Here is an 11,345-nt window from a genome sequence, read left to right on the forward strand (position 1 = left end):
GAATGTTAAGCATTAATGGACCCTTGCGGATGCTGGGGCAAGTGAAGGCCTAGGCTCGGGACGCCTGTTTGCGCCGCTCTGAAGGGCGATTGACCCTCTGTCCACAGATCACCGAGTGCGCTGCAATAAGCGTTTCACTGCACCCTCATTTTCTCAATATCAGCATCTTAGCAGAAGCAGCAAAGTTGCCCACCCTGCAGCCTGACATTGCCCCAGCTGAGGGGTCTTGGTTTCATGAGGCCTACTCAATGCATTATTTCATCCAGAGCCTGCCCGGTGCTCACGCTTTCATAGAGGCGGGGAATAAACTGACAACAAATCCTCAACCCTGGCCTTCGCAGAACTCTGGCGGGGGAAGAGAGTGCATGCCAAGGCCTCGTGACACTTGTCATTGTTGGATCAGATGGTTTGGTGGAGGTGTGAATAAGGGGCAATGTTAGCTCTGCCTGGAAGATATGATTTGGGAGCTGAGATCCAGCAATTTTTCACTTTCCTAGAAGAGTTGATTTGGAGCTGAGATCCAGCAATTGTGTTTTGGGAAAATAAGAGTATGAGAAAACTGTTAGCTAACCAGGTGTTCAGGACAGGAGTGTTTGTTAAGGGGACCTTACCCTGATGCCAGTCATTATCCAATCCATTCAATGATCCTTCTGTTAGTTCTATGCTTAGCAAGAAAACTTGATTCTGATTTGGCTGCCTGCCCCCATTCATTTATTGACTACCTGCTATATGCCAGGCACTCTTCCAGGCTCTGGATGCACAGTACTGAACAGACAGCAAACTAACATTCTTGCCGGGAAGATTCATACTAGCATACAAATAAGTATAATATATCATTTCACATAGTGATAAGGGCTTTGAGAAAGATAAACTAAGAGTAAAGGGGGTGCTATTTAGATATCTACTGGTTTTCACCCTCATTTTACTCTCTCATATGAATATCTGGGGAAAGAACATTCCAGGCAAGTTCAAAGGCCACGAGGAGAGACTATACCTGGCATGTTGGGGACTAACAAGGAAGTCAGTGTTGCTGGAGAGTGGTAGGGAATGTGATTGGAAAGGCAGCCGGGGCCACCGTGAGAACTGAGAGTTCATTCTTTTGAGGGGGGGATGGGATCTCATTCTGTCACCCAGGCTGCAGTGCAGTGGCGCAATCTTGGCTCACTGCAACGTCCACCCTGAGCTCAAGCGATGCTCCCTCCTCAGCTTCCTAAGTGGCTGGGACCACAGATGCGCACCACCACGCCTGGCTAAGTTTTTGTATTTTTGATAGAGATGGGGGTTCACCATGTTGCCCAGGCTGGTCTCAAACTCCTGAGTTCAAGTGATCCGCCCGCCTCGGACTCCCAAAGTGCTGGGACTACAGGCGTGAGCCACCGCACCCGGCCAGAACCGAGAGTTTATTCTAAGATGAGAAGCCCTCAGAGGATTTTGAGCCAGGAGCTGTCTGATCTATGTTGCAGGTGTAGAGTGGAGAACTGGACGTGATGAAACAAAACTACAGCACAAAGCTAGTTGCAAGGCCCTGGAACAGTCTAGGAGAAAGAGTTGATGGTGGCTTTAACTAGGGTGGTAGCAGTACAGCTCTGAGAAGTTGTGAGATTCAAGATATGTTTTCAAAACTGAACAAAAGGATTGGATGTAGGGTATAGAGCAAGGGAAGAAACAAGGATGATTCCTGAGATTGGGGCCTGAGCAACTGGGGAAATAAGGGTGCCTTTCACCATAGTGGGGAGAACTACAGGAAAAGTACATTTTCAGAGGTGCAGATCAAGAGTTCTGCTTTGGCTGTATTAAGCTTGGGGTGCCCAGTGGTGTGAAGTGGAAATGTTGAGTAAGCCATTGGATGTGTGATGCTGAAGTATAGAGATGCAGCTAAAGCAGTCCAAAAGTCATCACGCTGAACATCCAATTCAAGAAGCCATAAAGAAATGACAGAGTAAGCCTGCAAAAGTAGAAGAAAGAAAAATAAGGATGAATAAAACTTAATGAAATAGAAACAAATGATGGAGAGGATTGAGAAAATTTTAAACCTGCTGCTTTGAAAAGCTGAAAAACAAAAGCCAACCCTCTAACAAGCTGGATATAAACAGAAAAGTAAATTATGTTACTCATGAAAAGGTTTTATTATGAACTGTGTGTCAGTAAATTTGAAAACATAAGCAAAAGGAATACATTCCTAGGAAAGTACAGCTTACCAAAACCGACTTTAGAAACAGAAAATCCCTGTAACCACAATGAAATTGACTATGTATTTAAAAAGCTACCCATCCCCCTACACACAGACACAGACACACAGACACACACAGACACGCACACACAGAGAAAGAGAGAGAGAGAGAGAGAGAGAGGGAAAACAGACCAAGAGGGCTTTACGGATGACTTCCACCAAATCTTTAATGAGTAGGCAATTCCAATCATACACAGAAAAGAAATAAATGTCTCCAAACTTATTTTACTAGACTAATATATCTACTATGATGAGCCAAGAAAAGTATGACACAAGATGTGGAAATAAGTTTTAAAATTCTAGACAAACTGAATCCTGAAGTATATGATCTATCACAACCAAGTTGAGTTTTATCCTAAGAATGCAAATATGGTTTAAAATTAGAAACCCAACCTTAACAAACTTAAGGGGAAAAACACTACATAATTATTTCAATAGATGCAGAAAAAGCATCTGATAAAATTCAACATCTACTTATGATTTTTTAAAAAAATCAGAGAACTGGAGTTCAAGACAAGCCTGGGCAACATAGCAAGAAGCAAGACCCCGTCTTTACAAAAAAAAATTTAAAAATTAGACAGACGTGGTGGCACACACCTGTAGTCCCAGCTCCCTGGAAAGCTGAGGTGGAAGGATCACTTGAGCCCAGGAGTTTGGGGCTGCAGTGAGCTATGATTGCACATTGCACTCTAGCCTGGGCAACAAAGCAAGATCCTGTCTTAAAAAAAAAAAAAAAAAAAAAAGGTGACTAGGCATGGTGGCTCACGCCTGTAATCTCAACACTTTGAGAGGCCGAGGCAGGCGGATCATGAGATCAGGGGATTGAGATGATCCTGGCTAAAATGGTGAAACCCCATCTCTACTAAAAATACAAAAAAAAATTAGCCGGGAATGGTGGCACGCACCTGTAGTCCCAGCTACTCAGGAGGCTGAGGCAGGAGAATCGCTTGAACCTGGGAGGTGGAGGTTGCAGTGAGCCGAAATCATGCCACTGCACTACAGCCTGGGTGACAGAGCGAGACTCCATCTCGAAATAGTTAGATAGATGATAGATAGATAGATAGATAGATAGATAGATAGATAGATAGATGATAGATAGATAGATAGAATAAAATAAAAGGTTAGGAGAGGGCAAAAGACCTGAATAGAAGTTTCTCAAAAGAAAACATTCAAATGACCAACAGGTATATAGGAAAAAGCTCGCCAGGCACTTGGCTCACACCTGTAATCCCAGCACTTTGGTAGGCCGAGGTGGGAAGATCACTTGAGTCCAGGAGTTCAAGACCAGCCTGGTTAACATGGCAAGACCGCTGTCTCTAAAAAAATAAAAAATTAGCCAGGCATGATTGTGCACACTTGTCATCTCAGCTTCTTGGGAGGCTGGGGTGGGAGGATCACTTGAGCCCAGGAGTTTGAGGCTGCAATGAGCTAGGATCATGCCATTGCATTTTGGCCTGGGTGACAGAGTGAGACCCTGTCTTGAAAAAAGAAAGAGAAGGAAGGGAGGGAGGAAGGGGAAAAAAAAGCTCAACATCACTCATCATCAGGGAAATTCAAATCAAAAGCCCAATGAGATACCCCTTCAATTCAGTTAGAATGGCTTTAATCAAAAGGATGAAAGAAGACAAGTTGGCAAAGATGTGGAGACAAGGGAATACTTTCATACTGTTGGTGGGGTAGTAAGTTAGTATAGTCACTATGGAGAACAGTATGGAGGCTTCTCAATAAATTGAAAGTAGAACTACCAGCAATCCTACCACTGGTATATATCCAAAGGAAATGAAATCACTATGTGGAAGAGTTATCTGCGCTCCCATTTTTATTGCAGGACTATTCACAATAGCCAGATATGGAATCAACTTAGGTGTCCACAACAGATGAATGGATAAAGAAAATGTGGTACATATATGCAATGGAATACTATTCGGCCATAAAAAAGAATGAAATCCTGTCACTTAAGACAACATGAATGAACCTGGAGGACATAATGTTAAGGGAAATAAACCAGAAACAGAAAGACAAATACCACATGATCTCAGTCATATGTAGAATCTCAAAAACAAAAAAGAGTTCATATCATAGAAGCAGAGAGTAGAACAGTAGTTACCAGAGACTGGGGAGAGGATCGGGGAGAGGAGGATAGGGAGAGGATGGTCAACAGGTACAAAGTTATTATTAGATAAGATGAATAAATTCTGGTGTTTTGGCCAGGCGCAGTGGCTCACGCTTGTAATCCCAGCACTTTAAGAGACCGAGGTGGGTGATTCACTTGAGGTCAGGAGCTTGAGTGCAGCCTGGCCAACATGGTGAAACCCCATTTCTACTAAAAATACAAAAATTAGCTGGGCATGGTGGCGGGTGCCTATAGTCCCAGCTACTTGGGAGGCTGAGGCAGGAGAATCGCTCGAACCCAGGAGGCAGAGGTTGCAGTGAGCTGAAATCACACCACTGCACTCCAGCCTGGGTGACAGAGCGAGATTCTGTGACTATGGTTGACAGCAATATATTGTATGTTACAAAATACCTAGAAGAGAGACTTTTGAAAGTTCCCACAACATGCATATGAGGTGATGGATATATTAACTACCCTGCTTGGACCATTGTGCAACATAAATATATATTGAAATATCAAATTGTACTTCCTAAATATGTGTCAATTAAAAAACAAAAATAAAAAGCCCCACATACATCCTTCTTCCATTCTCTTTTAAACCTCATTCTTGGTGCGTCACTGCGGGAAGAAAGGCCCATTTCAAGTCAGTTACCTGGTGTCAGGATGCAAGCATATAAACATGACCATTAATAAAAAGCTGGAAAATGTAATGAGGGAAAAAAAGATTCAACTCACTCTCACTACAAAAATTATAAAACAGCTGGGAACAAACTTAGTAAGAAATGTCAAAACCTGTATCAAAAAGCTATAAAACTTTACTGAAAAATCTAAAAGAAGACCTGAAGAAAACAAAAACAAAAACAGACGCTACCATATTCCTGGAAGGGAAGCATTAACATTATAGAAATGTTAATTCTTCATCAATAACTCTGGAAATTCTTTGCCTCAATCAAAAGTCAAGAAGTTTCATGGGCTATAACAAGTTAAATCTAGATTGGAAAGAGTAATGTGCAAGACTAGAAATCAAGAAGTTTTTGAAATATTAAAAAATAATGAAGAGAATCTTGCTAAATTCCTTAGATTGAATAGAAGGCACTTAAGTTATACTGCCATTGAAAAGTAGAAAAATATACTATAATCGGCTGGGCGTGGTGGCTCACACCTGTAATCCCAGCACTTTGGGAGGCTGAGGCGGGCGGATCATGGGGTCAGGAGATCGAGACGATTCTGGCTAACAAGGTGAAACCCCGTCTCTACTAAAAATACAAAAAATTAGCCGGGCGTGGTGGTGGGCGCCTGTAGTCCCAGCTACTTGGGAGGCTGAGGCAGGAGAATGGTGTGAACCCGGAAGGCGGAGCTTGCAGTGAGCGGAGATTGTGCCACTGCACTCCAGCCTGGGTGACAGAGCAAGACTCCGTCTCAAAAAAAAAAAAAGAAAAATATACTATAATCAAAATTATTTACTATTGGAATTAAAAATTGGTCATTTAAAAAATGGGACTATAAAAGTTTAAAGTCCCCTTAAAAACAGGACTGTAGAAGATAAAAACCAGGAAAATCTAGTATAGATGGTAATTGACAGAAAGCCCACAACCAGAAGGGTTTTTATCAATATGACAAACAACACAAACTTTTACTCCATTTGTCTAAAAATCTCTTAAACTGATAGAAAATATATATATTTCAGAAGAGCTAATCCAGGCCAGGAGCGCTGGCTCATGCCTGTAATCCCAGCACTTTGGGAGGCCAAGGCAGGAGGAGCGCTTGAGCCCAGGAGTTCGAGATCAGCCTGGGCAACAAAGTGAGACCCCGTTTTTACCAAAAATGAAATAAATTAGCTGGGCACCTGCGCACCTATAGTCCTAGCTACTCAGCAGGCTGAGGTGGGATCGTGCCACTGCACTCCAGCCTGGGAGAAAGAGCAAGACCCTATCTCTAAAAACAAAAGAAATGACCAACATTGAGAGCCCTACATATTAAAACCTAGGAGATAAGGCTACAGAGGTCACCTAGAAAAATTAATAGCCTTAACCATTTTTGTTAGAAAATAGATAAGAAATGAATAAATTCTGATATAAGACACCATGAGCAGGCACAGATGTGCATGAACACACACACACCCAGACACACAGACACACACACAGTCACATACACAGGCACACAGACACACATATACACAAACAGAAACACACACAGACACAGACACACACACACACACACACACAGAGTTTTCCTTCTTTACTCATAGAAGTGCACTAAAAGAAGAATGTCAAGAAACAGAAAGGAGATAGGGTCTGGTGGCTCATGCCTGTAATCCCAGCACTTTGGGAGGCCAAGGAGGGTGAATTGCTTGAGGTCGGGAGTTTGAGACCAGCTTGGCCAACATGGTGAAACCCCGCCTCTGCTAAAAATACAAACAATTAGCCAGGCCTGGTGGCATGCACCTGTAATCCCAGCTACTTGGGAGGCTGAGGCAGGAGAATCGCTTGAACCCAGGAGGCAGAGGTTGCAATGAGCCGAGATTGTGCCATTGCACTCCAGCCTGGGCGACAGAGCAAGACTCCGTCTGAAAAAAAAAAAAAAAAAGGAAAGGAATAAACCCACCAGAGTGAAGAGAATGTGGTGAGGATGAGAGGTTATCATCAAAGGACAACAACTTTATAGAAAGCATATGGGAATTGATTGATGAGTAAAATAGGCAGTAAAAATCCAGGTGAGAATATTTGACAAGGGAGCCACAGAGGAAGTGGGAGCGAGTTTGCTAGATATAACACCAGACAATCAGAATCAGCAGGCATGTGGTAGAAAACAATAGAATTAAATAGGACTGAACACATGGGGATTAATTGAAGGTGCCAGTACAGAATGACTGTACCAGTTGGAACCTTCTTTCCCCACCAGACAGCTGAGCTGGGAGCTGGCACAGGCCTACAGGGAAAACACCCGACAGTTCTGTAAAGAAATTGATTGAAACGTCGATGGAGAGCTAAGGCTTCTAGCATGGATGCTGACAACCCCTGAACAATTGTTTCCTCATTCCAGCATCTGGGGGATACTCTGTTCCTCACCTGCCTGTCCTACACAGAGAAGAGTCACAGCAGGAAAACAGACCTATTTGCCCAACAGCAGATTAAATCCACAATACTTATCCAGTCCTTCCTTATTAAATATAAACCAGCCAGTAAATATCAGAAATTTGATGAAAGACTTCAACAGGAAAAAGAGTCAAGATAAACCTGTAGAAAAAATATAAACTTGGAATTCAAGAAAATTCAGGGAATGTATCAAACATTTTAATTTAATTAACGTATCTACAGAACTAAAAGAAAATACTGTATTCATAAAACAAGAACAGAATATTATGTAAAAAGAGCAATCAGAGACCAAGAAGGAATTATTGAAATTCAGATTTCAATAGAAATATTGGAAAATAAAACTAAAGAAGTCTCCCAGAAAATAGAGCAAAACAATAGAGACAAAGATATGAGAGAAAATATAAGGACTTTGAGGAGTGATCTAGGAAGTCCAGCAAGCAACTAACAAGAATTATTGAAAAATGAAATAAAGAAAAAGGAACAGGAATCAGAGTAGCACCAGAGTTCATAACAACACTGAATGATAAAAGATCACAGGACAACAAGAAAAGAAAAAGATAATAGGGCAATGCTTTCCAAATTCCAAGGGAAAATGATTTTCCACATAGAAATACACCATCCAAAATATCCATTACGTGTGATAATGGAATAAAAATGTTTTTAGATACACAAGAGCTAAGAAAATTTGCCTCTGAAATGTACTTTCTTAGGAAGCTACTTGGATGCTCTGCAGCAAATCAAGGGTGCAAGCCAAGAAAAAGGAAAATGTGGGATCCATAAGACAATGGATCTAATCCAGGAGAGCTGTGATGGGAAATACCAGGGATGCCAACTGGGCAGAAAGCCTGGTTGGCAATCAGTCCAGGTTGGAGTAGGAGAATGGTAGGCTCTGGGAGAGAGGACTCCAAGAATTAAATATATATATATGGCCAGGTGTGGTGGCTCACGCCTGTAATCCCAGCACTTTGGGAGACTGAGGCGGGCAGATCACCTGAGGTCAGGAGCTCGAGACCAGCCTGGCCAACGTGGCGAAACCCCGTCTCTACTAAGAATACAAAAATTAGGCCGGGTGCGGTGGCTCAAGCCTGTAATCCCAGCACTTTGGGAGGCCGAGGCGGGCGGATCACGAGGTCAGGAGATCAAGACCATCCTGGCGAACACGGTGAAACCCCGTCTCTACTAAAAATACACAAAAAAAATTGGCCGGGCGTGTTGGCGGGCGCCTGTAGTCCCAGCTACTCGGGAGGCTGAGGCAGGAGAATGGCGTGAACCCGGGAGGCGGAGCTTGCAGTGAGCGAGATCGCGCCACTGCACTCCAGCCTGGGCGACAAGGCGAGAATCCGTCTCAAAAAAAAAAAAAAGAATACAAAAATTAGCCAGGCATGATGGCGCATGCCTGTAATCCCAGCTACTCAGGAGGCAGAGGTTGCAGTGAGCTGAGCTTGCGCGACTGCACTCCAGCCTGGGCGACAGAGTGAGACTCCGTCTCAAAAAAAAAAAAGTATTGTGTATATGTGAATTCAACATATTAGATGGTGTGATTGGGAGTTTGAAGTTGGATACGATGATGGCAAATAGTACGAGAAAATAAGGAAAAGCAATTAGAAATACCAGGAGGAAAGAACTATACAAGAAAGTTACGATCTGCCAGGAGCGGTGGCTCACGCCTGTAATCTCAGTACTTTGGGAGGCCAAGGCGGGCGGATCACGAGTTCGGGAGATTGAGACCATTCTGGCTAACGCAGTGAAACCCCGTCTCTACTAAAAATACAAACAATTAGCCGGGTGTGGCGGCGGGTGCCTGTAGTCCCAGCTACTCGGAGGCTGAGGCAGGAGAATGGCGTGAACCCGGGAGGCGGACGTTGCAGTAAGCTGAGATAGCGCCATTGCACTCCAGCCTGGGCGACAGAGTGAGACTCCATCTCAAAAAAAAAAAAAAAAAAAAAAGAAAGAAAGTTATGATCAAAACAAGAAGCAGGCCGGGCGCGGCGGCTCAAGTCTGTAATCCCAGCACTTGGGAGGCCGAGGTGGGCAGATCACTTGAGGCCAGGAGTTCAAGACTAGCCTGGCCAACATGGCGAAACCCTGTCCCTACTAAAAATACAAAAATTAGCTGGGTGTGGTGGTGTATACCTGTGATCCCAGCTACTCAAGAGGCTGAGGCACAAGAATTGCTTGAACCTGGGAGGCGGAGGTTGCAGTGAGCCGAGATTGCACCACTGCACTCCAGCCTGGGTGACAGAGCAAGGCTCCATTCCAAAAAATAAAAATAAAATAAAGAAAAAAGAAAAAAGCCAGAAGTAAAGTAAAATAGATCATAATTTTCCTAATTGATGGTAAGAAGAGAATCACTGGGACCTGGGTGCTAGGAAAGTTCTCTTTTCAAATGGCTCAGGGACTATCAAATTAGACGTATAAGAAGGAAATATAATCCTAGCATTCCTCTTCTTGGCCTGGCACTGAAAATACTTATATAGACTTTCTAATGTGAATTTTTGTTTTTGCTTTTCAGCTTTTAGCGTCAACCTATACACAAAACATGGAAGGATAGTTTTTTGTTGCTGGATGGGACACATTTCTCTCCTCTTTATGTGTAGCAAGAGTTAACTCCAGCAGGCCTGGGTGTTCCTGAAGGTGGTGTTAGGGACCCCCACACCTGATATATGACCATGTATGTAACACCATCCACTGTTATCTTTAGTTCTTTGTATGTTTAAATAATACGTTTAAACCTCTTGTTCCATTAGCTTTCACTAGTAAAGTTATCTTTGACCATTTTGCATCAGCTACACTTTAATTTTACATTGTCGGGGTTACTTTTTTTTTGAGACGGAGTTTCACTCTGTTGCCCAGGCTGGAGTGCAGTGGATGGTGCTATCTCGACTCACTTCAACCTACGCCTCCCGGGTTCAAGTGATTCTCCTGCCTCAGCCTCCTGAATAGCTGGGACTCCAGGGTGCCACACACTCTTGAACAACCAGATCCGGTGAGAATTCACTCACTATTGTGGGGATTGCACCAAGAGGAGGGTGCTAAATCATTCATGAGAAACCCACCCCCGTGAACCAATCACCTCCCACTTGGCCCCACCTCCAACAGTGGGGATTACAATTCAACATGAGATTTGGGTGGGGACACATATCCAAATCATATCAGTCTCCAAGTGACTATTTCATCAGTTTAGAGTAGTCCCAGGAAAACAGAAACCACTTCGACTTAGGACACTAAATACCAGGAAAAGCGTACCCAGGACTACTTGGAGGTTGATAGGGGATCAGCATAGCCCACCCAAGGCTTCTTCTTCCCTCTAGTCTCCGGCTCAGGTGTCCTATGGTCAAACCCAGCCAGAAACCAGCTGAGCCTGGATCCTGGGACAGGCAGGCAACAGGACGTGCCCCTGCAGGGTGAGGGAGAGGGAAGGCCAGATTTTTTTTTAAGACTTTATATTTTAGAGCACTATTAGGTTTACAGCAAAATTGAGAGGAAGATACAGAGAATTCCCATATTCTCCCTGTTTCCATAGTTTTATCTTTTCCAGAATGCCATAGAGTTGAAATCCTACAGTCTGTAGCCTCTTCAGATTGCCTTCTTTCACTTTGTAATATGCATTTAAGCTTCTTTCAATGTTTTTTCATGGCTTGAGAGCTCATTTCTTTTTAGCACTGAGTGATACTCCATCAACTGGATATACCATCGTTTATTTATCCATTCACCTACTGAAAGGCATCTTGATTACTTCCAAGTTTGAGCAATTATGAATAAAGCTGCTATAAACATCCATGTGCAGGTTTTTGTGTGGACATAACTTATCAACTCCTTTGGGTAAATACCAAGGAGTGTGATTGCTGGATCATCTGGCAAGTGTATGTTTAGTTTTATAAGAAACCACCAAACTGTCTTTTAGGGT

Source organism: Symphalangus syndactylus, chromosome X (assembly GCF_028878055.3).
Source record: "Symphalangus syndactylus isolate Jambi chromosome X, NHGRI_mSymSyn1-v2.1_pri, whole genome shotgun sequence".
In the NCBI taxonomy this organism is placed as follows: domain Eukaryota; kingdom Metazoa; phylum Chordata; class Mammalia; order Primates; family Hylobatidae; genus Symphalangus; species Symphalangus syndactylus.